Raw genomic sequence first — 26,610 nt, 5'->3', positions numbered from 1 at the left:
TTTTTCTTTCTAATCACTTCCATTTATATAGTAAGTTGTTGGGTTTGGCACATCCCGATAGGATTTAAGTGGGATTTTAGCAAATCGCATACATTAAAAGTTAATTTTTGCAGTTTTTGAGATTTCATGCTTAGTAAATAGCTTTTATTAGCGGACTAAACCTTGCTTTTCTTAGTGGACTTCACCTTGCTTTTATTAGTGGACTTGCCTTGCTTTTCCCAGTGAATTTACCTTGCTTTTCCCTATGGGCTTTACCTTGCTTTTTCATGTGGGCTTTACTTTTCTTTTTCATGTGGACTTTACCTTGCTTTTCCCTGTGGACTTTCTTTGCTTTTCCCTGTGGGCTTTACCTTGCTTTTCCCTGTGGGCTTTACCTTGCTTTTTCATGTGGGCTTTACTTTTCTTTTTCATGTGGACTTTACCTTGCTTTTCCCTGTGGGCTTTCTTTGCTTTTCCCTGTGGGCTTTACCTTGCTTTTCCCTGTGGGCTTTACCTTGCTTTTTCATGTGGGCTTTACTTTTCTTTTTCATGTGGACATTCTTTGCTTTTCCCTGTGGACTTTCTTTGCTTTTCCCTGTGGGCTTTACCTTGCTTTCCCTGTGGGCTTTACCTTGCTTTTTCATGTGGGTTTTACCTTGCTTTCCCCTGTGGGCTTTACCTTGCTTTTCCCTGTGGGCTTTACCTTGCTTTTTCATGTGGGCTTTACCTTGCTTTTCCCCATGGACTTGCTTTGCTTTTCCCTGTGGGCTTTACCTTGCTTTTCCTTGTGGGCTTTACCTTGCTTTTTCATGTGGGCTTTACCTTGCTTTTCCCTGTGGGCTTTACCTTGCTTTTTCATGTGGACTTTACCTTGCTTTTCCCTGTGGGCTTTACCTTCATTTTCCCTGTGGGCTTTACCTTGCTTTTTCATGTGGGCTTTACCTTGCTTTCCCCTGTGGGCTTTACCTTGCTTTTTCATGTGGGCTTTACCTTGCTTTTCCCCATGGACTTGCTTTGCTTTTCCCTGTGGGCTTTACCTTGCTTTTCCTTGTGGGCTTTACCTTGCTTTTTCATGTGGGCTTTACCTTGCTTTTCCCTGTGGACTTTCTTTGCTTTTCCCTGTGGGCTTTACCTTGCTTTTTCATGTGGGCTTTACCTTGCTTTTCCCTGTAGGCTTTACCTTGCTTTTTCATGTGGGCTTTACCTTGCTTTTCCCCATGGACTTGCTTTGCTTTTCCCTGTGGGCTTTACCTTGCTTTTCCTTGTGGGCTTTACCTTGCTTTTCATGTGGGCTTTACCTTGCTTTACCCTGTGGACTTTCTTTGCTTTTCCCTGTGGGCTTTACCTTGCTTTTTCATGTGGGCTTTACCTTGCTTTTCCCTGTAGGCTTTACCTTGCTTTTTCATGTGGGCTTTACCTTGCTTTTCCCCATGGACTTGCTTTGCTTTTCCCTGTGGGCTTTACCTTGCTTTTCCTTGTGGGCTTTACCTTGCTTTTTCATGTGGGCTTTACCTTGCTTTTTCATGTGGACTTTACCTTGCTTTACCTTGCTTTTCCCTGTGGGCTGTACCTTCATTTTCCCTGTGGGCTTTACCTTGCTTTTTCATGTGGGCTTTACCTTGCTTTTCCCTGTGGGCTTTACCTTGCTTTTTCATGTGGGCATTACCTTGCTTTTCCCCATGGACTTGCTTTGCTTTTCCCTGTGGGCTTTACCTTGCTTTTTCATGTGGGCTTTACCTTGCTTTTTCATGTGGGCTTTACCTTGCTTTACCCTGTGGGCTTTCTTTGCTTTTCCCTGTGGGCTTTACCTTGCTTTTCCCTGTGGGCTTTACCTTGCTTTTTCATGTGGGCTTTACTTTTCTTTTTCATGTGGACTTTACCTTGCTTTTCCCTGTGGGCTTTACCTTGCTTTTCCCTGTGGACTTTCTTTGCTTTTCCCTGTGGGCTTTACCTTGCATTTTCATGTGGGCTTTACTTTTCTTTTTCATGTGGACTTTACCTTGCTTTTCCCTGTGGGCTTTACCTTGCTTTTCCCTGTGGACTTTCTTTGCTTTTCCCTGTGGGCTTTACCTTGCATTTTCATGTGGGCTTTACTTTTCTTTTTCATGTGGACTTTACCTTGCTTTTCCCTGTAGGCTTTACCTTGCTTTTTCATGTGGGCTTTACCTTGCTTTTCCCCATGGACTTGCTTTGCTTTTCCCTGTGGGCTTTACCTTCATTTTCCTTGTGGGCTTTACCTTGCTTTTTCATGTGGGCTTTACCTTGCTTTTTCATGTGGACTTTACCTTGCTTTACCTTGCTTTTCCCTGTGGGCTATACCTTCATTTTCCCTGTGGGCTTTACCTTGCTTTTTCATGTGGGCTTTACCTTGCTTTTCCCTGTGGGCTTTACCTTGCTTTTCCCTGTGGACTTGATTTGCTTTTCCCTGTGGGCTTTACCTTGCATTTTCATGTGGGCTTTACTTTTCTTTTTCATGTGGACTTTACCTTGCTTTTCCCTGTAGGCTTTACCTTGCTTTTTCATGTGGGCTTTACCTTGCTTTTCCCCATGGACTTGCTTTGCTTTTCCCTGTGGGCTTTACCTTCATTTTCCTTGTGGGCTTTACCTTGCTTTTTCATGTGGGCTTTACCTTGCTTTTTCATGTGGACTTTACCTTGCTTTACCTTGCTTTTCCCTGTGGGCTGTACCTTCATTTTCCCTGTGGGCTTTACCTTGCTTTTTCATGTGGGCTTTACCTTGCTTTTCCCTGTGGGCTTTACCTTGCTTTTTCATGTGGGCATTACCTTGCTTTTCCCCATGGACTTGCTTTGCTTTTCCCTGTGGGCTTTACCTTGCTTTTTCATGTGGGCTTTACCTTGCTTTTTCATGTGGGCTTTACCTTGCTTTACCCTGTGGGCTTTCTTTGCTTTTCCCTGTGGGCTTTACCTTGCTTTTCCCTGTGGGCTTTACCTTGCTTTTTCATGTGGGCTTTACTTTTCTTTTTCATGTGGACTTTACCTTGCTTTTCCCTGTGGGCTTTACCTTGCTTTTCCCTGTGGACTTTCTTTGCTTTTCCCTGTGGGCTTTACCTTGCATTTTCATGTGGGCTTTACTTTTCTTTTTCATGTGGACTTTACCTTGCTTTTCCCTGTGGGCTTTACCTTGCTTTTCCCTGTGGACTTTCTTTGCTTTTCCCTGTGGGCTTTACCTTGCATTTTCATGTGGGCTTTACTTTTCTTTTTCATGTGGACTTTACCTTGCTTTTCCCTGTAGGCTTTACCTTGCTTTTTCATGTGGGCTTTACCTTGCTTTTCCCCATGGACTTGCTTTGCTTTTCCCTGTGGGCTTTACCTTCATTTTCCTTGTGGGCTTTACCTTGCTTTTTCATGTGGGCTTTACCTTGCTTTTTCATGTGGACTTTACCTTGCTTTACCTTGCTTTTCCCTGTGGGCTGTACCTTCATTTTCCCTGTGGGCTTTACCTTGCTTTTTCATGTGGGCTTTACCTTGCTTTTCCCTGTGGGCTTTACCTTGCTTTTTCATGTGGGCATTACCTTGCTTTTCCCCATGGACTTGCTTTGCTTTTCCCTGTGGGCTTTACCTTGCTTTTTCATGTGGGCTTTACCTTGCTTTTTCATGTGGGCTTTACCTTGCTTTACCCTGTGGGCTTTCTTTGCTTTTCCCTGTGGGCTTTACCTTGCTTTTCCCTGTGGGCTTTACCTTGCTTTTTCATGTGGGCATTACCTTGCTTTTCCCCATGGACTTGCTTTGCTTTTCCCTGTGGGCTTTACCTTGCTTTTTCATGTGGGCTTTACCTTGCTTTTTCATGTGGGCTTTACCTTGCTTTACCCTGTGGGCTTTCTTTGCTTTTCCCTGTGGGCTTTACCTTGCTTTTCCCTGTGGGCTTTACCTTGCTTTTTCATGTGGGCTTTACTTTTCTTTTTCATGTGGACTTTACCTTGCTTTTCCCTGTGGGCTTTACCTTGCTTTTCCCTGTGGACTTTCTTTGCTTTTCCCTGTGGGCTTTACCTTGCATTTTCATGTGGGCTTTACTTTTCTTTTTCATGTGGACTTTACCTTGCTTTTCCCTGTGGGCTTTACCTTGCTTTTCCCTGTGGACTTTCTTTGCTTTTCCCTGTGGGCTTTACCTTGCATTTTCATGTGGGCTTTACTTTTCTTTTTCATGTGGACTTTACCTTGCTTTTCCCTGTAGGCTTTACCTTGCTTTTTCATGTGGGCTTTACCTTGCTTTTCCCCATGGACTTGCTTTGCTTTTCCCTGTGGGCTTTACCTTCATTTTCCTTGTGGGCTTTACCTTGCTTTTTCATGTGGGCTTTACCTTGCTTTTTCATGTGGACTTTACCTTGCTTTACCTTGCTTTTCCCTGTGGGCTGTACCTTCATTTTCCCTGTGGGCTTTACCTTGCTTTTTCATGTGGGCTTTACCTTGCTTTTCCCTGTGGGCTTTACCTTGCTTTTTCATGTGGGCATTACCTTGCTTTTCCCCATGGACTTGCTTTGCTTTTCCCTGTGGGCTTTACCTTGCTTTTTCATGTGGGCTTTACCTTGCTTTTTCATGTGGGCTTTACCTTGCTTTACCCTGTGGGCTTTCTTTGCTTTTCCCTGTGGGCTTTACCTTGCTTTTCCCTGTGGGCTTTACCTTGCTTTTTCATGTGGGCTTTACTTTTCTTTTTCATGTGGACTTTACCTTGCTTTTCCCTGTGGGCTTTACCTTGCTTTTCCCTGTGGGCTTTACCTTGCTTTTCCTAGTGGGCTTTACCTTGCTTTTTCATGTGGACTTTACCTTGCTTTCCCCTGTGGGCTTTACCTTGCTTTTCCCTGTGGGCTTTACTTTTCTTTTCCCTGTGGACTTTCTTTGCTTTTCCCTGTGGACTTTCTTTGCTTTTCCCTGTGGGCTTTACCTTGCTTTTCCCTGTGGGCTTTACCTTGCTTTTCCCCATGGACTTGCTTTGCTTTTCCCTGTGGGCTTTACCTTGCTTTTCCTTGTGGGCTTTACCTTGCTTTTTCATGTGGACTTTACCTTGCTTTTTCATGTAGGCTTTACCTTGCTTTTTCATGTGGGCTTTACCTTGCTTTTCCCTGTGGACTTTCTTTGCTTTTTCATGTGGGCTTTACCTTGCTTTTTCATGTGGGCTTTATCTTGCTTTTCCCTGTGGGCTTTACCTTGCTTTTCCCTGTGGACTTTCTTTGCTTTTCCCTGTGGGCTTTACCTTGCTTTTTCATGTGGGCTTTACTTTTCTTTTTCATGTGGACTTTACCTTGCTTTTCCTTGTGGGCTTTACCTAGCTTTTTCATGTGGGCTTTACCTTGCTTTTCCCTGCTTTTCCCTGTGGGCTTTACCTTGCTTTTCCCTGTGGCTTTACCTTGCTTTTCCCTGTGGGCTTTTCCTTGTGGGCTTTACCTTGCTTTTCCCTGTGGACTTTCTTTGCTTTTCCCTGTGGGCTTTACCTTGCTTTTCCCTGTGGACTTTCTTTGCTTTTCCCTGTGGGCTTTACCTTGCTTTTCCCTGTGGGCTTTACCTTGCTTTTTCATGTGGGCTTTACCTTGCTTTCCCCTGTGGGCTTTACCTTGCTTTTCCCTGTGGACTTTCTTTGCTTTTCCCTGTGGGCTTTACCTTGCTTTTCCCTGTGGGCTTTACCTTGCTTTTTCATTTGGGCTTTACCTTGCTTTCCCCTGTGGGCTTTACCTTGCTTTCCCCTGTGGGCTTTACCTTGCTTTTCCCTGTGGACTTTCTTTGCTTTTTCATGTGGGCTTTACCTTGCTTTTTCATGTGGGCTTTACCTTGCTTTTTCCCATGGGACTTGCTTTGCTTTTCCCTGTGGGCTTTACCTTGCTTTTCCCTGTGGGCTTTACCTTGCTTTTTCATGTGGGCTTTACCTTGCTTTTCCCCATGGACTTGCTTTGCTTTTCCCTGTGGGCTTTACCTTGCTTTTCCCTGTGGGCTTTACCTTGCTTTTTCATGTGGGCTTTACCTTCCCCTGTGGGCTTTACCTTGCTTTTCCCTGTGGGCTTTACCTTGCTTTTTAATGTGGGCTTTACCTTGCATTCCCCTGTGGGCTTTCTTTGCTTTTCCCTGTGGACTTTCTTGCTTTTCCCTGTGGGCTTTACCTTGCTTTTTCATGTGGGCTTTACCTTGCTTTCCCCTGTGGGCTTTACCTTGCTTTTTCTTGTGGGCTTTACCTTGCTTTTTCCTGTGGGCTTTACCTTGCTTTTCCCATGGACTTGCTTTGCTTTTCCCTGTGGGCTTTACCTTGCTTTTCCTTGTGGGCTTTACCTTGCTTTTTCATGTGGGCTTTACCTTGCTTTTTCATGTGGGCTTTACCTTGCTTTTTCATGTGGGCTTTACCTTGGTTTTCCCTGTGGACTTTCTTTGCTTTTCCCTGTGGGCTTTACCTTGCTTTTTCATGTGGGCTTTACCTTGCTTTTTCATGTGGGCTTTATCTTGCTTTTCCCTGTGGGCTTTACCTTGCTTTTCCCTGTGGACTTTCTTTGCTTTTTCATGTGGGCTTTACCTTGCTTTTTCATGTGGGCTTTACCTTGCTTTTCCTGTGGGCTTTACCTTGCTTTTTCATGTGAGCTTTACCTTGCTTTTTCATGTGGGCTTTACCTTGCTTTACCTTGCTTTTCCCTGTGGGCTGTACCTTCATTTTCCCTGTGGGCTTTACCTTGCTTTTCCCTGTGGACTTTCTTTGCTTTTCCCTGTGGGCTTTACCTTGCTTTTCCCTGTGGGCTTTACCTTGCTTTTTCATGTGGACTTTCTTTGCTTTTCCCTGTGGGCTTTACCATCATTTTCCTTGTGGGCTGTACCTTGCTTTTCCCTGTGGGCTTTACCTTGCTTTTTCGTGTGGGCTTTACTTTTCTTTTTCATGTGGACTTTACCTTGCTTTTCCCTGTGGACTTTCTTTGCTTTTTTCTCTGGGCTTTACCTTGCTTTTCCCTGTGGGCTTTACCTTGCTTTTCCCTGTGGGCTTTACCTTGCTTTTCCCTGTGGGCTTTCTTTGCTTTTCCCTGTGGACTTTCTTTGCTTTTCCCTGTGGGCTTACCTTGCTTTTCCCTGTGGGCTTTACCTTGCTTTTCCCTGTGGGCTGTACGTTCATTTTCCTTGTGGGCTTTACCTTGCTTTTCCCTGTGGACTTTCTTTGCTTTTCCTTGTGGGCTTTACCTTGCTTTTTCCCTGTGGGCTTTTCCTTGCTTTTTCATGTGGGCTTTACCTTGCTTTCCCCTGTGGGCTATACCTTGCTTTCCCCTGTGGGCTTTACCTTGCTTTTCCCTATGGGCTTTACCTTGCTTTTTCATATGGGCTTTACCTTGCTTTTCCCTGTGGGCTTTACCTTGCTTTTCCCCATGGACTTGCTTTGCTTTTCTCTGTGGGCTTTACCTTGCTTTTTCATGTGGGCTTTACCTTGCTTTTTCATGTGGGCTTTACCTTGCTTTTCCCTGTGTGCTTTACCTTGCTTTTTCATGTGGGCTTTACCTTGCTTTTTCATGTGGGCTGTACCTTGCTTTTCCCTGTGGGCTTTACCTTGCTTTTCCCTGTGGACTTTCTTTGCTTTTCCCTGTGGGCTTTACCTTGCTTTTTCATGTGGGCTTTACCTTGCTTTTCCTGTGGGCTTTACCTTGCTTTTTCATGTGAGCTTTACCTTGCTTTTTCATGTGGGCTTTACCTTGCTTTACCTTGCTTTTCCCTGTGGGCTGTACCTTCATTTTCCCTGTGGGCTTTACCTTGCTTTTCCCTGTGGACTTTCTTTGCTTTTCCCTGTGGGCTTTACCTTGCTTTTCCCTGTGGGCTTTACCTTGCTTTTTCATGTGGACTTTCTTTGCTTTTCCCTGTGGGCTTTACCATCATTTTCCTTGTGGGCTGTACCTTGCTTTTCCCTGTGGGCTTTACCTTGCTTTTTCGTGTGGGCTTTACTTTTCTTTTTCATGTGGACTTTACCTTGCTTTTCCCTGTGGACTTTCTTTGCTTTTTTCTCTGGGCTTTACCTTGCTTTTCCCTGTGGGCTTTACCTTGCTTTTCCCTGTGGGCTTTACCTTGCTTTTCCCTGTGGGCTTTCTTTGCTTTTCCCTGTGGACTTTCTTTGCTTTTCCCTGTGGGCTTACCTTGCTTTTCCCTGTGGGCTTTACCTTGCTTTTCCCTGTGGGCTGTACGTTCATTTTCCTTGTGGGCTTTACCTTGCTTTTCCCTGTGGACTTTCTTTGCTTTTCCTTGTGGGCTTTACCTTGCTTTTCCCTGTGGGCTTTTCCTTGCTTTTTCATGTGGGCTTTACCTTGCTTTCCCCTGTGGGCTATACCTTGCTTTCCCCTGTGGGCTTTACCTTGCTTTTCCCTATGGGCTTTACCTTGCTTTTTCATATGGGCTTTACCTTGCTTTTCCCTGTGGGCTTTACCTTGCTTTTCCCCATGGACTTGCTTTGCTTTTCTCTGTGGGCTTTACCTTGCTTTTCTGTGGGCTTTACCTTGCTTTTTCATGTGGGCTTTACCTTGCTTTTCCCTGTGGGCTTTACCTTGCTTTTTCATGTGGGCTTTACCTTGCTTTTTCAGGTGGGCTGTACCTTGCTTTTCCCTGTGGGCTGTACCTTGCTTTTCCCTGTGGGCTTTACCTTGCTTTTCCCTGTGGGCTTTACCTTGCTTCATCATGTGGACTTTCTTTGCTTTTCCCTGTGGGCTTTACCTTGCTTTTTCATGTGGACTTTCTTTGCTTTTCCCTGTGGGCTTTACCTTCATTTTCGCTGTCGGCTTTACCTTGCTTTTTCATGTGGGCTTTACCTTGCTTTTCCCTGTGGGCTTTACCTTGCTTTTATCTGTGGACTTTCTCTGCTTTTCCCCGTGGGCTTTACCTTGCTTTTTCATGTGGGCTTTACTTTTCTTTTTCATGTGGACTTTACCTTGCCTTTCCCTGTGGGCTTTACCTTGCTTTTCCCTGTGGGCTTTACCTTGCTTTACCCTGTGGGCTTTACCTTGCTTTTTCCTGTGGGCTGTACCTTGCTTTTCCCTGGGGACTTCACCTTGCTTTTCATTGTGGACTTTACCTTGCTTTTCCCTGTGGACTATCTTTGGGCTTTACCTTGCTTTTTCATGTGGGCTTTCTTTGCTTTTCCTTGTGGGCTTTACCTTGCTTTTCCCTGTGGACTTTCTTTGCTTTTCCCTGTGGACTTTCTTTGCTTTTCCCTGTCGACTTTCTTTGCTTTTCCCTGTGGGCTGTACCTTGCTTTTCCCTGTGGGCTGTACCTTGCTTTTCCCTGTGGGCTGTACCTTGCTTTATCCTGTGGGCTGTACCTTGCTTTTTGAGTGGACGCTACCTTTCCTTTATAGTGGAATTTACTTTGCTTTTTTTTAGTGGACTCTACCTTGCATTTTTAGTGGACGCTACCTCGCTTTTTTAGTGGACTCTACCTCGCTTTTTTAGTGGACTCTACCTCGCTTTTTTAGTGGACACTACCTTGGTTTTTTTTAGGACACTACCTTGGTTTTTTTTAGGACACTACCTTGGTTTTTGTTAGGACACTACCCTGCCTTTTTTTTAGTGGACACTACCCTGCCTTTTTTTTAGTGGACACTACCCTGCTTTAATTTAGTGGACTCTACCTCGCCTTATTTAGTGGACTCTACCTTGGTTTTTTAGTGGACACTACCTTGCTTTTTAGTGGATATTACTTTGCATTTTTGGGGTGATTTTTATCTGCTTATTTTAGTGGATTTTACTTTAAGTGCATTTGACCATGGCCTCAAACACGTTTGTGTATTTGGGCATGTCTACAGTCGGGGTGATGTAGAATGTCAAACTGCCACCTTCCCAGCAATATCTAGTCAAGATCTGTATGGCTTTGTAATCACAGGAAATAGGACAAATTGTATTTTACAAAGATTCCACGGTTAACAATCAAGAATTTTTGAAATTTGTTAGTTTGGGAATTGACTAAAGTTTCAATTCAGGACGAAGTTAAGTTTATTCCATATGAAAATGCAATTTGATACAATTCTAAAATGGGCTTTACAATCTGTTAATTATTTTTTAATTTATGTAGTAAAGTTTGCTTGAAATACTTACAAAAAGTATTAAAATATTGAAGTTAAGGTAACAAACATGCCTTGTGAATAGATATCACCCTTTCCATTTTCTATTCCAGGAGAGTCGCAGAGCACAAAGAGCTGAGAGAGGACTAGAGTCGCAGAGCACAAAGGACGAAGAACTGAGAGAGGTGGAAAATCGCAGAGCACAAAGAGGAGTAGGATTGCAGAGCGCAAACAACTTAGAGGAGTAAATTGCTAGAGTATAAGAGTAATAAAACTAAAAGCCTCATTAGTAAATAATAAAAATTATGTAGAATAGCTAATAAATAGTTTATTATATAATATTTCATTATTCCTCTGGAGTTGTTGCTACAGTTCCTGTTTTGTACTGTTTATATACTAAAGATGTAACTTTTCTCTATTTACGTGATTGTAAAATTCTTTCCTCAGATTTTCCAGTCTTCTTTGAACTTCCAGCGTTGGTAGACTTCACCTGAAAATATATTTAATGTTAAACTTTTTAAAATATTACTCAATACGATAAGTAGTGAATTAAGTTTTATTAATTCATAACTTTCGTAAGTATTGAGTTGTATATAATGTACCTCGCAGTCTAGTACCAAATTGACATTTTCTATAAATAATTCACCATATTAAATGACTTAAGAAAAAAGTCGTTTTACATAATCCGAAAGGGTTAAATTGCTAGAGAGACTATACTATTTGTTGAACTTTCTTATAAAATAAAGCAGCAAGAAATTAAATGAAACAATAAAAATCTTGAAGCCTTCCTTACCTTAGCATATTCAGATTTTTTATAATCCATTACAATCTGACAGTGTGTGGTTCATGGGGATGGTGGCGAGTGCCTAAAAAATTAAGCAATCATTTTTAATCTAATGAAAGGAAAGTTTCATTTTACAAAAAAATAAGTATTTTTGGTTATGTTTACAATCTCAATTAGTTTCCTAAATCAGATTTCTTTAGTTGAAAAAAAAAGTTCGGAATATTTTTAAATTTTCTGAATATAAATACTTCGATTAAGTACATAAGATAAGATCATGAATTATATGGGATACCTAATACTACGAGGTTTGACAAATCGCTTAAAGTCACCACTATCTTGCTGGTAGATAACCCAAAGCTATAAAATTTAACTTGTTAGAAACATTATGAATATTTCTTCTGCACAAAACAATTCGGACATAGCCAAACGATAATAAACGGCTAAACGTTCATTAGTTTATCCAACTTCAACAAGCATGAATTAAGTGAACTCATAAGTTGAGATTTAGCTAACAAAATAATAAAAAATCCCATTATGAAATAGTAGTAACATACCTTACAAAGCTAGACAAATATAGCCTAACGTCAATCAAGACACCGGCCCAATACCAACAGGTTGATCGAATGTCTAACATACCTCAGGACTTTGATAAGCTTCAAATAACACCACTGAAGCTTAATGAGAGATGGATGTACCGACATTGGCCCTTACAACGCAGCACTAATATCGGGGAAATCATTCGGCTGCAAAGTAAAACTACATTAGCTGTGAAAGCAATATGGGAGAGTGACAAAAAGACCTGGTGCAAAATTTAGATGTGGCACAAGTAAAAGGAATGACAAACATATATCTACCAACCTCAAACAAGAATCACTGATTATAGAACATATTTCAAACCAAATCATCGATATAAGAAATAAATTTAAAACCAAATCATAGAGTAATGACATCTGAAAGTTGATCAAAGAAGAAATGGGAACTTTTAACCACTTAACCTTATCACTGATTAAAGAACAGATGAAAGTAGTTCATCTAGTAAATATAAATTTCAAACTATAGTTGACATTTAAAATCATCAATATTCTCCTCTAAAGGCTCAACCATTATCAATTCTTTCACATAATAGCTTAAGTACTCATTGATGGAACATCACCCACCATGTGTTTATAAGATTATTTCAATTAAAAAATTTCATGGCCATGGAAATTCTTTTAAATGAATTTGTCTAGTTGCAAGAAAAAAAAAATAACAGAAAACGATTAAATCAACTTGATATAATTATCCAGAATACTTACTATATTCCAAATATGATTATTAATTTACTATAAACTCACACTCTATACCTGTCAGATCTAAAGTTTGATAAATAATTATGCTATACGAGTGCAATAATGTTAAAATTATTCTCGTTTAAGTTCATTCTTATTTTACGTACGTTTAATATTTGACTACCCCAGTCCTACCAGTTTTAATTAAAGTTTGTCTTAATGATGTGTAATATCCTAATTATCTTCCCTACAAGAAATTTATTGCTCTATATTAGCTGGTCTGTCACATTAGTTATATGTAAATTTTAACATTTCAGTAATGTCTAGTATTGGGTGGTATACATTTCCTTTCATTGCTGGACTTAATAAAAGCAGTTAAGAACTGGGCATTCTGCCACGAACACTGAAGATTTTGGCTACATTAGTTGGATGCTTGGCAGAGCTTGATAATCTTGGCCAAAATTACACTCAAACAGGTTTTAAAACTTCAATTAAAAATTTGAAGTTTTTTAAAAGAACCAATCGATTAAAAGTTACATTTAAGTACATAGTATAGAACTGCATGCCACAATAATAATTGTGCAGAGTTTTATTGTTGCTAATAGGGGCTTTATATGAAATTAATTGACTGGCTGAATTGGGTACTCTCCTGCCATTTTGTTTACTACAGAAATGCTGAAAGTCTTGAATGTAGATTTTTCCAAAGAAATTTTATCTCTAGGCTCGATGTATAAGGCTTAAAACTTAACTAATTCAACCAACCAATAAAGCAAAGCGCACATATGAGAAAAAAATCGTATGAAACTGAAATATCCGGTTAAGTAATGGTTACTATATTAAAAAAAATATATATATATTGCAGTATTCAGCATACAAAGTAAAAATATCTGAACTTTAGCTATAACCTTTTACCTTAAATCCGAAGATACACAAGGAAATTGATGTGTATCTCCACTTTCTTGGAAAAAAAAATAAAAAAATATATAAGAACTGTGTATATGAAGACGCGATACTTCAGTGCAGATCTCGAATAGGGTACAGATATCCATAGTTTGTCCTCACGGTAGTCTTCCCTTTACAGTTAACAGATCTGAAAAGATTTAGATTATTAGAAATTAAAAGTAAACTTGTTAACCAGTAAGATACAACAAATACATAAACTTTGGATAGCAAAAAATTTAAATTAGGTTTTAAAATTTGAGCTCCGCAGTCAGGAATGTACCAGTTTTTTAATTTTAGCAAACACTGCTGTAGCATTATTTTGGTAAAGCTTAGTGGTCTGACAGCAAGTAGGAAGTAGTAATGGAAAGAGAGAAAAGGGTAAAACACCAAAGTACAAACAACTATGGTTCCGATAAGACCTTGTATAGACCACAAAGATGCCACAGTACATTGCAAGGGGTGCAATAGTGGCACAATCATAGCCTGAAGGGGGTAATGACTCCAGTGCATCTTAAGTGTACCGTAGGTATTACTGATGTGTCTTGCCGATGTTCCTTAAACCCCTAGGACGCTTTATATCCTACCTTACCTCCGTTCCTACATTTTTCCATTGGTCAAGCCTCTGCTATAGTATATGTAACTTTTTTGGGTGGGGGGGGGGGGGTTGGGGGGTCACATGGGCTCTGAATTTGCCTAATGTGTCTGGATATATAGCCAAATCTCATAAAACTAAAACACTATAGAATTTGGCCCGCGTACAAGGCTTTAAAGCAAAACAGTTGTACTTAGAATAAAATTGCATAAATGCTTGAAATGCAATTACAACTCCTTGATAAGATTATCCTTAGTTGTAACCTAAGCCTCTGAAGTTGTGTATTACAAACCATCTTTATTAAATTTAATGCCATACCCATGACTAAAAACTGGTATCGAGAAATGTTTAGTAGATCCAGGTTACTATAACTTTCTAGTTCACCTGCTTAATATTTCCTTCTGTTCGGTGATGCAATAATTTATATGAATAGCTCATTTATGATTGCAAAATTTCACAAAAATGCACCTGCTCAGGAATATTCAAATCCTCCACACGTGTAATTCTTTCCGGTTAAAAGGAATTTTATACTGCCAAAAGGACCAGCAACAAAAGACTGGCGCTTCAAAGAAGTACAAACAAATTTCACAGACCAATCTAAAAACACCCTGTATGGTCTTGAAGGAAACAAATGAAAAATTAAGAAATGTCCAGAGGGTGAAGTCTGTTGAACCTTTGAACACCAATGGCTATTTTCCACCCTTATGGTATTTAAAAATGATTTTTTTCATATATTCAGTATGAGGCGAAGGAGGTTACATAGTTCAAGTTGAGAATGTTCAGGAGGATAATTATTTAAATAGTTAAACAATTAACAGATGAACAACACTGATAAAGTGTGTCCCATCCCAAGAAAGGATCACTCCAACAATTGATTTACACTGGCTGCTTATTAAAGCAAATATCGAGTTTTAAAACAAATACAATTACCAATCACGTTATCGGAACAGGACATACAAAATAAAATGAAAATATTTCTACTTAGTGCAGCCAAGAAATTGTGTTCACACGAAAATAGTTGGGCTCCAAATTATTGGAATCTAAATATATGCTGCCCTTAGACTATACAATAATATCCCACTAGACATCCGAAGGTTTTCTTGTTCTTCAAATGCTTCCATAATGTGGATTTGACCAACAAGCAATATGCGATGTGAAATAACTAATTGCCTTGCAATGCATATAATGAAATAATGTCCTGGGGAGAGTAGGGTTCCCTCACAGTATAGGACCAGAAAGTCAGCCTAAGTAAATATCAAGATAAACAAGGATATTAACTTTTTTGGCCATATGGTTATGGCGGTTGCCTTCGTGTCTCCCGAGGTCCATCCTCTTGACCTATAATATATAGGTAGGGAGTTTAATCTGAGAATAAAGAAAAGTCTGATAGAATTAAACTGTAGGCAAGAATAAACTAATGCAGTGACCAGTGGTCAAACTGACACCACCACCACACACCCAAATTCTAATATGTACCTCATTATGAACAGACTTTACACTAAACGCACTATAACAGCAAGGTCACTGCGTTGAGAATAACAGTACCTATTAAATAATATCCTTGAAAATATAACTGAAACATACCACACAAGTAATCAATGCAGAATTACGCATCAAATGTCATAGTATTACATCCATTATGAGCCTAGAGACCTGTAATAAATACACAAAGATGGAAGGAGCAGAAGGACCACGTTTGATTACCGCTTGCAATACTCGTCCTAACCACCTAATGTTCAACATTGCTTTGAAGAAGGCTAAAATCAAGCTGCAATGGAAAATACTAAGAAGATTTGATAAGTTTTCATGAATCCTTAATATAGATTTTGTAAAGGAATATTGATAATTTATCTGAAACATTCATTTACAGGAAAACTTAAGATAAAGTTAAAACTTATTTTCATGAATGTTGTTACACCAATAAGATCTATAAATACACACTATTAATGAATTTTTTTTTTATTCTATATTCCACAGGTTTTTTTTTTTTTTACAAGCTAACCGTCATTATCTGCAATATTCTTTGAAATCTATGCTTGAATAATATATGTAGTTGCGATTATGAAGTTTCGGGAAAGCAACCAAGTATTGAAGTTTAAATCCTTGTCTATATTTCAATCAGGACCTTATACATAAACATTTCGCTATGGATATATGAAATTTACAAAATAACTGACAATTAGGCATACCCCTTTTTTTAAGTAATAGTAGGCTATATAAGTAATGTTGAATAGTAGTAGTCTTGAATTAAACTTGAGTTACAACGCATGTTTCCATTATGCTTCTCTCAAATCCAAGAACAGGTTGTCGATATCAGAATTTCAGAAATTCTAGATTAGAGAGATCACAACCACAGCTGATATTAAAATTCCAGTTATTTTACATGATCCTCTATTGCAAATAACCAAGTCTTCCCAGTACAAAGGGAGCCGTTAGTCAAAGAAAAACAAATGTTTAATGATTATGCATACCGGTTATCATGGGAACCGAAGGTGCATGAAAACATTCTCTGCTAAAAAATATTTAAAAGTCAACCTGATAATTATAGCATACCTAAATTTTGCAGAAAGTTTTATATTATATATAGGAATTTTTTACAGATTCTCTTCAAATGAAGGCAAATATATTAGTTAACCATACAACTATTTTCTTTAGAACTAGACTTTTAAAGAAAACTAGAATTTATGGGTAACTATATCATACTGCATGAACTCCTGAAAAACCATGACAGACTTCAAAACAGATTACCTGAATATAGATTGAAGCTAAAAGATTAAAATTCTCCTTTTTATTTATTTAAGATATCTCTAAACTTATCACGTTCTCAACAAAAATCGGTTTCATTGTATATTATTACATCTCAATGTATCCTAGTATTCCAACTACTTTTTCTTATAGGAAAAATTACGCTCCCTTCGAAAATAACACTCGTTCCCGTCGCAAATGAATAGTTACAGAAATATATATACATCTATATCCGACGATAATGGGGGACCCCCAGTGGGAACTCGGGGTTTTGGGTTGGGAAAACATACTGGGGAACCGATATACAACCGTAATTCAGTCCTTTTCTTCTCTATACATTTCTTTCAGGTATTTATTATTAGCGTAGAAAAAGACAAATCAGTATACCTGGATATATTTGGGAGGAGCCGTTTCAAAGGTTATTTCTTGTAGTAATACAGTAACCAGTGCTGCCAACGCCTGATGTAGATTAAATGTTAGAATTCCATACCTGATGTAGATCGAATGTTAGCGTTTCATGCTAACATTAGCACCCATTTGTTCGTTTGTTCGTTCGCCCCACCTTCCGTCCTTCGCTTATGTAACCCCCCTTCGCAGGAGTTTCTCTCCATTATTACTCTTTTTATTACCGTATTATTTTCTCATTGTATATTCCCATTCAATATAATTTATCATACATTCCATTTTACCTTCCTATATTGGGTTTATTTGTTTTGTTATTTCCTTTCCCATTTGTTCGTACGTTCGTTTCATCAGTTTCCGATCTGCGCATACATCCCCCCCCCTGCGCAGGAGTTTCCAATCCCCCTTTACTCGTTTTATTAGTGTTATTTTCTCATTTTTTATTCCCATTCAATATTATTTATCATTCATTCCATTTTACCTTCCTATATTGGTTTTATTTGTTGGGTTATTTCTTTATCCCTTCCCGGTTTCACATAAATACTTACCCTGGACTAGTTTTTTTATCCAGTTAATTCTCGGTATGATCTCCTCATTTTATATTCCCATTCACTGTTATTTACCGTTCATTCCATTTTATCTTCCTATATTGTTTGTATATTTTTGTTGGTTAGTTCCTTTTCTCTCCTCTGTGTCTTATAAAACTTTTCTTTCGTCTAGTTTCCGTATTTAGTTCACTCATGTTTTCACTCTTTTGTTAGTTGTTTTTCTCTTAACCAATCATCACTCTAGGCCTATTCAGATATCTCCCTCCCCCCCCTTCCTTTATCTCTGTATGCGCTGTTTTCCGACCCATTGTTCCCCTGCCTTTCCCGTTTTAACCTTTGACCTAGTTACACGTCCTTCGTTACTAGTGCGTTTTTTTCCCGTATTTTGAGATGGAACATATTATAGAAACTTGTACCGGTTGCAGCATTCCGTATCTAAAAGCAGTGGCTCTATTCCATGGTGATTTTGTTGATAATTCAGGTTATGTTGATCATTTTCTTAAATCTCACAATGTTATTCCTCAACGTTTAAACTGCCCCAAGTGTCGTGCGCTTTTATCTTATAGGGCAGACATTCACGGGTTTTATTGCTCTACTGTAACCACCAACCGTAAAACTAAGAAGAAACGTCGTTGTGGGTATACTGTTACGGCCTATAAAGGTACTTTTTTGGACCAAAGTCGGCTACCCCCATGGAAGATAATATTATGTACGTTTCCTTCATAAAAGTAAGTCATTCCTCAATAGTCATTATTCGTGTTTTGTGACCGGGGTACTTCTAGGCAAGGTTAGGTGGGTTTGTTAGGTTCTGTGGCCTTTCTGTACTTTTTATATATTTCGTACCAGTTATATGGAGAAATTATTGAATATATCTGAGGAGATATTTAGCAGTTCTAGCTCTAGTAATGCCATCGTGTCGTTGGTAGTTCTGTGTACCATTCGTCTCCGTTGGTAGTACTGTGTATCAAGGTAAGTCATTCCCCCATTCTTATTATATGTGTCTCGTGACCGGGGTACTTCTAGGCAAGGTTAGGTGGGTTTGTTAGGTTCTGTGGCCTTTTGGTACACTTTATTTATTGTGTAATAGTTTTATAGAAGTATTATTTAGTTTACGTATGGAAAAATTTATTTCTACCTCTAGTAATGACATCGTGCCGTTGGTAACACTGTGTACCATTCGTCACCGTTGGTAGTTCTGTCAACCATTGGTAACGTTGCTAATGTTATCGTCCCCGACATCTGTTTATATATTTTAACTCAGTATATATGTCCACAGTGTTAATATTTATATGGTTCATTTGTATTGTATTTCATTGTGTGATTTCGTACAGGAAATATATGATTTCCTATAGTAGATATCGTGATTTAACTGGTTTTCTCATTCATTTCATCCGTAATAACATCAACCAATTTGTCAACTTATAACTAACCGAATTGGTTGATCTGTTTGTTTGCGATTGAAATGGTCATCAAAATCGGTTAAATCTCGTTATTTGCTATAGGAAATCATATATTTCTTGTGCGTAGTCACACGATGTAATAATATACAAAATTACCCAAAAATCATTCAAGTATTTTAGCTATGTAGCAAATACGGTTACATTATTTTTACATTTTTACCACGAGTAACCTAAACCACTAATGTCATTAAAGAATGTTAGCACGGGCAACTTGATCAGAGTATTATTAATGATAACTGTAGCCTAATGGTTTAATTGTTTATATTTCACCATAAAACAAAGGCACTTTTATAAGAGTATGAAGTGTAAAGTGTGTTCATAAAATACACGTTCATATCTATGTACACAACGGTCAGAGAATATTTATAGTTTTTAGAATTATACTACAAACTAAACAAAACCCAGCGAGGTATTTCAAGTGGAGCAATATCTATGATTTACTAACATGGGATCTAACTTTTCATTTCTTCACCATTGTCTACTTATGTCTGGTGGTCTACAGATACTCCAAATATTTTGTAGGCCTCCATTTTCAGAAAATGTTAAAGGATGCTACAGAGAAACTTAGGAATTTTTCATGTGTAACAATATGTAGCGAGGTGGTGTTCCAAACTTCAAGAAAAAAAAAGGGGAGGAGGGGGGAGGGCAGGCTTTAGGTATAATTAACATACTTGGATTCTTTCTGCACTTCTCTTTCGATTTCATTCACGAAAGATCCATGAAATTTCAAACCAAAATATCAAGTATGACACCTCGACCACTGAACTTTCATGTATAGTAGATTTATATATAGTAGATCACGCTGAAACTAACCATTCCTTCGAGACAATGTCATTTTTATATACAGTAGATCGCGTTGCAACCAACTACAGATTCTTAAGACAATCTGAAGAAAACAGACATTAAATATGCGGCAGATCATGTTACAACTAAATTCTCAAAACAATGAAAATTTTGTGTACAGAAGATCACGTAACTAACCACTCATTCAAAACTTCGGATGTTTTATGTACATATTTATGTACAGAAAATGACGTTGCAACTAGCCACTCATTGAAGACAACGTAAATTTCATGTACAAAAACCATTACTTAAAAGACAAATTTCAAAGCTTAATATTCTCAAACAGGTAAATAAAATCAACTAATGCATATTACATAATTTGCGTTTTAAGGCAGCTTGATAGAACAGCAGAAATATATGCACTGCCAGCTCATCGGATGGGCACAATGGCAGCGGGGATTAACTCAACTTCAAAGACAAATCAGTGATATTGGCTAGTTTGTGAACACTTATTAGCTTTAGTTTAAGTCAATTTTAAGGTTTCAGTAATGTCTAGTACTGGGTAGTTTCCATTTTCTATCATCGTAGGATTTAAAGTAAAAAAAAAAGGAAATAAAATAAATTTTGCCACAAACTTTCTTCTCAATTAAAGGAATGAGACTACAGAATCAATTGATTGAATGTCACTAACTTTAGTTCCTAGTATAGGTACTCTTGTCATTTAGTTAACTACAAAAACTCTTTAAGTGTTAAATTCAGATTTGTTCCAAGAAACTCGACCTCTAGGCTCAATGTTTATAATGCCTAAAACTCAGAAACCAATCAATAAAAGAAAGCGTAATTATTGAGTTATAATGAAATAATATTGTAGGAAAAATATCCTTTTATATAATTATTACTATATTCGAGAAAAAAAAAGTTGAGTACAGAAATTATTAAAGGAAAGTATCTTAAATAAGCTATAATCTTACCTTAAATCCAAAGACGCACACAAAAGTGACGTGAATCTCCAAATTTTCGTAAGCAAAAAATTATAAGTTGATTGTGGATATGACGAGAAGGTTCTTTAGTACGAGCTTGAACATACACATTGCCCTCCTAAGTGTAGTCTTCTCATTAGAATCAACAGCTCTAGAAAGATTTTGATTATTAGGAATTATAGGTAAATATTTTAAAATAATCAGATAAATCAAATGCATGAATTAAACTTTAGGTAGGAAATAAATGGATTCACACTAAGTGATTAAAAAAAAGACTGGTAACAAGGAAGAGTTTAGTAGATAGTCACAAACTTGAAGTTCATCTGCTTGAAAAATCCTAGTGTTCGTTCAAGCAATAAGTATGGGGGTGAGTATCTAGTATTGTGATAATTCCACAAGACCACACGTTTTAAAATGGAAATTATTCAGATCCTCTATAATTACAATAAGGGTGCTGACAAGGATATGTGCGGTTCTCCATGGTTAAAAAGGAATTTATATGAACAAGGATAAAATACTAAATACATCGAAGCTCCATAGAAGAAAATACAAACATCAAATAAAAGTTTGAAATAAAATTGCAAAATTTTAGACCAACCTAAACACCCTTCCTAACGACTATCTACTCTATGGTCTAGTTTAAAAAAAAAAGTGCTTTTGTCTGTCGAGAGCACTAAGTCTCTTCGAGGTAGTTCACCTCTCGTCATCCTGCAAATTCAATCTTTTATAGCTATTTCCTATCCATGTACAATTTAAATATCCATGTACAATTTAAAATTAATGTTTTATATATTTTGTACGTAGTAAAGGAGGATACACACGTTTATGATAAGGATTATGTGATTAACAAGATATGTGGCAGGATATTTCCTTTGCGTGTCCCTTTACGTCCCTCACCCTTATCAGATAGGAAGGCAAGTCTAAATTAACCATTTAGGTAGGTACGTAACGCAGTAGTTTGCAGTCATACTGATACCACCACGATCACCGAAATTCTAATACCTGCCCACCCTGAACAGACTACACTGAAGTAACAGTAAGGTCCCTGCGTTAGAGTAACGCTGCCATGCAAAAACACCATTGAAAAGGTAGCTGTAACATACCATTCAAGTAGTCACTGCAGAATTAGGCATCAAATGTCAAGGTATTAAATTCAGAATAGGCCTTAAGAGAGTTCTTTATTAATGCACAAAGACGGAAGGAGAGGAAGATTAAGTTCAAGGATTGTTTGCTATATTCCTCCTAATCATCTAAATGCTAATATTTTCAAGGCTAAAAATAAATTTTAGGCCTAATGATAAAAGACAGCCAAGAAGAGTAGCAAGGATCTTATGTATATTTTAAGACACCGGCAGTACTTTCAAGTGTGTGTTTTTTTTTTCCTTTTCTTATGGATGATTTTTTTTTTCTTTTCTTATGGCTGAAGGAAAACTTCACTTTTAACCTAATTTCATGAATGTTGTTGCACCAATAAGATCTGCTAATATAAAACTAAAATACTTTTTGTTCAATAGTTCACAAGTTTATCTACGAGCCATTTCTCATTGCCTTCAACATCCATTAAAGTTTATGTTGGAATAACATACCTAGTAGTAAAATTCGGTAGAACAATTGAGTATTAACGTTATTGAAGTTTGAAATACTAGTTCTTATCTCAATTAGATACAAAAATTTCTATGTGAATATACGAAATACACAAAAAATTTGAATATTGGACATACCTTTTTTTTTAAGTTAAAAAATTTGAATATTGGACATACCTTTTTTTTTAAGTTATAGTATTTTAAGTAGTGTTGAATAGCAGTCCATGGAATACAACTTCGATTAGTTAAAAATTCTTCCAATATGCTTCATTCAGATACATCAAGAACACGTCGTCGATACCAGAATTTCAGCACACATCTAAATTTCTGATATTTTCTATGTTCCTCTATCACAAATGACCAAGTCCTTCCAGTAGATTGCGATCCGTTAGTCCATCTGAAAGAAAATTTATTCATTAAAATCCCTATGAATACCGGTTATAAGAGAGCCAGTGGGTATATGAAAAAAAATATTGATAAACCTTCGTTTTATTGTAAACGAAGTGTCTGTAGTTTTTGAGGACAGGGCGACATCTTTCTTATTACTAGCCAAATCGTTTTTCACTTGTCCTTCAAATGAAGGTAAATATGTTAGTTACCCCCAAATCCCTCTCTCTCTGTAGCTATAATCTTTAAAAGAAAACTAAAGTTTATGGGTAACTATATATTCTGCATGAACATGGAAACCCTGACATTCTTCAATAATCTGAATAAAAATTTAAGCTAAAACATTTTAGCGATATATTGAATAAAAAAAGAAAATACAAATGTTACAACGTCCTTAACAAAATGTCTTAAAAGTAGTTTGGATGATATGTCAGCATTGGTTAACTTATATCCACCTTAAGTAACATGGACCACTAGTGTCATTTTAGAAAATGTTACCACCTTGGAGCATATTTGATCAGAGAATGATTAATGATTGCTATATATTAATGGGTTTTTTGCTTATATTACCAATGAAATGAAAACACTTCAAAATTTATTATTTTGGGGAAATAAGTTCATAAAACATACGGTCACTTCTAGGTACACAACGGTTAAAGGCAGAAAATGTGTTTAGAGCTATGGCCATTATAAGATAAACACATACGCACCCTCCTGAAGTAAATCCCTCGTATGATTAAGATTAAGAGGCATTTACTAAAATAGGATCTAATTTTCCATTTATTTACCGGTAGATTAATAAACATACTTCTAACAGAATTCATTCAACATTTTATTTTCCTTTAAACTAATGTAAGACAGATCCATGAAAATTTGACCCAAGTATACAGAAATATACTAATTACTAATTTTCAATATAATATAAATTTTTGTACAGTAGAAAATGAGAATCTTATACACAACAGACCACATTGCAATTAAACACTCGTTCCGAAGACAATAGAAATTTGTACTTCAGATCACAACGCAACTAACAAATCGTTGTGAAGACAGTTAATTTTATATACAGCAGATCCCTCTAAACTAACCACTCGTTCTGAAGAGTTAATTTTATGTACACCAGATCACGCTGCAACTAACCACACGTTTTGAAGACATTGAAATTTTATGCACAACAGATCGTTACAACCAACCAGACATTCTAAAGAACACTAAAATTTCATATGCAGATCATAATTCAGCTAACTGCTCTTTCTGAAGACAAAGAAATTTTATGTACAACAGATCACTGTTCAGCTAGCCAGACATTCTTAAGAACACTAAAATTTCATGTGCAGTATATATTGCAACTAACTTTCTGAAGAATGGAAAAGTTATATGTACAACAGATCTCATTGCAGATAACTTAACATTCTTATGAAAACTTAAAATTTCATGTACAGCAGATCACTCGAAACTAAGCACTCGTTCTGGAGACAGGAAATTTTATGTACAGCAGGTCCCGTTGCAACTAACCCGTTTCTGAAGACAAATGGAAATTTTATTTACAGAAGATCACGTTACAGCTAACCAGACATTCTCATGAAAACTAAAATATGTGCACCAGATCCCTTGTAACTAAACACTTAATCTGAAGACAATTAAACTTGTGTACAGCACATCACGTTGCAACTAATCAGTCTAATTCTCATGAAAAAAAATTTTGTACAGCAGATTACATTGCAACTAAACCGACATTAAACAAATTTCATGTGCAGCTGATCACATTGCAACTAACCACTTTCTGACGACGAAAGAAATTTGATGTATAGTAGATCACGTTCCAGCTAACCAGACTAATTCAAGAAAAAAAAAAAAGTTTCATTTGCATCAGATGGCATTGCAGCTAACCACTCGTCCAGAATGGTATTGAAATTTTAAGTACAGTAGATAACTAGGCAACTAACCACTCATTCAGAAGACTCTGGAAATTTCATGTACAGCAGAAAACGAAACTAACCACTCATTCCGAAGACTATGGAAATGTTATGTACAGTATATCACCTTGCAACTAACCAGACACATTCTCAAGATAGATTTTATGTGCAGCAGACCACATTGTTTGTTGTCCAGAAATCTTTTAGTTGCAGACTCATTCTTAAGAAAAATTTCATTTACAGCAGATCATATTGCAACTAAAATCACTTCAGATGTGGAAATTTTATATACAGCAGATCAAGTTGCAACTAACCAGACTTATTCAAGAAAAATATCATGCATAGCAGATCATATTGCAACTAACAAATCACTGAAGACAACGAACATTCTATGTACAGCAGTTCACGTTGCAAATAAGCAGCCTCATTATCAAGAAAAGTAGCAGATCATATCGCAACTAACCAAACTCATTCAAGAAAAAATTCATGTGCAGCATGGGACAGGAAAAGCTACCGTCAAAGTAAGTAAAAGTAGGTAAGATCACGTTGCACCTAATGAATCGCTCTAAAAATAATGGAAATTGTGTACAGCAGATCACGTTGCAACCAATCATACTAAAAAAAATAATTCAGTGTACAGCAGATCAAATTGCAATTAACAAATCACTTTAAAGTGAAATTTTATGTACAGCAGATCACGTTGCAACTAACCACGTTGCAACTAACCTCGTTGCAACTAACCAGACTCATTCAAGAAACTAATTCCATGTACAGCAGATAATATAGCAACTAACAAATCACTCTGAAGACAATGGAAATCCTATGTACAGCAGATCACGTTGCAACTAACCACGTTGCAACTAACCTCGTTGCAACTAACCAGACTCATTCAAGAAACTAATTCCATGTACAGCAGATAATATTGCAACTAACAAATCACTCTGAAGACAATGGAAATCCTATGTACAGCAGATCACGTTGCAACTAACCACGTTGCAACTAACCTCGTTGCAACTAACCACATTGCAACTAACCACATTGCAACTAACCAGACTAATTCAAGAAACTAATTCCATGTACAGCAGACAATACTGCAACTAACAAATCACTCTGAAGACAATGGAAATTCTATGTACAGCAGATCACGTTGCAATTAACCACGTTGCAACTAACCTCGTTGCAACTAACCAGACTCATTCAAGAAACTAATTCCATGTACAGCAGATAATATAGCAACTAACAAATCACTCTGAAGACAAGGGAAATCCTATGTACAGCAGATCACGTTACAACTAACCACGTTGCAACTAACCACGTTGCAACTAACCACGTTGCAACTAACCAGACTCATTCAAGAAACTAATTCCATGTACAGCAGATAATATAGCAACTAACAAATCACTCTGAAGACAATGGAAATCCTATGTACAGCAGATCACGTTGCAACTAACCACGTTGCAACTAACCTCGTTGCAACTAACCAGACTCATTCAAGAAACTAATTCCATGTACAGCAGATAATATTGCAACTAACAAATCACTCTGAAGACAAGGGAAATCATATGTACAGCAGATCACGTTACAACTAACCACGTTGCAACTAACCACGTTGCAACTAACCACGTTGCAACTAACCAGACTCATTCAAGAAACTAATTCCATGTACAGCAGATAATATTGCAACTAACAAATCACTCTGAAGACAATGGAAATCCTATGTACAGCAGATCACGTTGCAACTAACCACGTTGCAACTAACCACGTTGCAACTAACCAGACTCATTCAAGAAACTAATTCCATGTACAGCAGATAATATTGCAACTAACAAATCACTCTGAAGACAATGGAAATCCTATGTACAGCAGATCACGTTGCAACTAACCACGTTGCAACTAACCACGTTGCAACTAACCAGACTCATTCAAGAAACTAATTCCATGTACAGCAGATAATATAGCAACTAACAAATCACTCTGAAGACAGTGGAAATCCTATGTACAGCAGATCACGTTGCAACTAACCACATTGCAACTAACCACGTTGCAACTAACCAGACTCATTCAAGAAAATAATTCCATGTACAGCAGATAATATTGCAACTAACAAATCACTCTGAAGACAATGGAAATCCTATGTACAGCAGATCACGTTGCAACTAATCACGTTGCAACTAACCTCGTTGCAACTAACCACATTGCAACTAACCACATTGCAACTAACCACATTGC

At 37.6% G+C, this 26,610-nt stretch overlaps 3 long non-coding RNA genes across 7 annotated transcripts in view; 1 reads left to right on the top strand and 2 right to left on the bottom strand.

Annotated features, from left to right (window-relative positions):
* LOC137653505 (uncharacterized) overlaps window positions 1–10,240 on the top strand; it is a 17,863-nt gene extending 7,623 nt beyond the window's left edge. Inside the window, exon 4 of the long non-coding RNA XR_011046500.1 lies at window positions 10,105–10,240. This is a non-coding gene — a long non-coding RNA (uncharacterized lncRNA). The remainder of the gene's footprint in view (window positions 1–10,104) is intronic.
* LOC137653156 (uncharacterized) overlaps window positions 1–26,610 on the bottom strand; it is a 286,289-nt gene that overhangs the window by 125,337 nt on the left and 134,342 nt on the right. The window lies entirely within an intron of this gene.
* Window positions 10,003–26,610, bottom strand: part of LOC137653504 (uncharacterized) — a 31,763-nt gene continuing 15,155 nt past the window's right edge. For 2 of the 5 annotated variants that reach the window (XR_011046499.1, XR_011046495.1), the window contains exons 2-7: window positions 22,256–22,475; window positions 20,487–20,646; window positions 12,956–13,133; window positions 11,412–11,518; window positions 10,785–10,857; window positions 10,003–10,481 (exon numbers count right to left, since the gene is read on the bottom strand). This is a non-coding gene — a long non-coding RNA (uncharacterized lncRNA). Of the gene's footprint in view, window positions 10,482–10,784; window positions 10,858–11,411; window positions 11,532–12,948; window positions 13,134–19,545; window positions 19,619–20,486; window positions 20,647–22,255; window positions 22,476–26,610 lie in introns of all 5 variants that reach the window. The other 3 variants (XR_011046496.1, XR_011046497.1, XR_011046498.1) reach the window with 3 other exon arrangements.

This window comes from Palaemon carinicauda, chromosome 14 (genome assembly GCF_036898095.1).
Source record: "Palaemon carinicauda isolate YSFRI2023 chromosome 14, ASM3689809v2, whole genome shotgun sequence".
Classification (NCBI taxonomy): Eukaryota; Metazoa; Arthropoda; class Malacostraca; order Decapoda; family Palaemonidae; genus Palaemon; species Palaemon carinicauda.
This window is presented reverse-complemented; position numbering and strand designations above follow the sequence as displayed.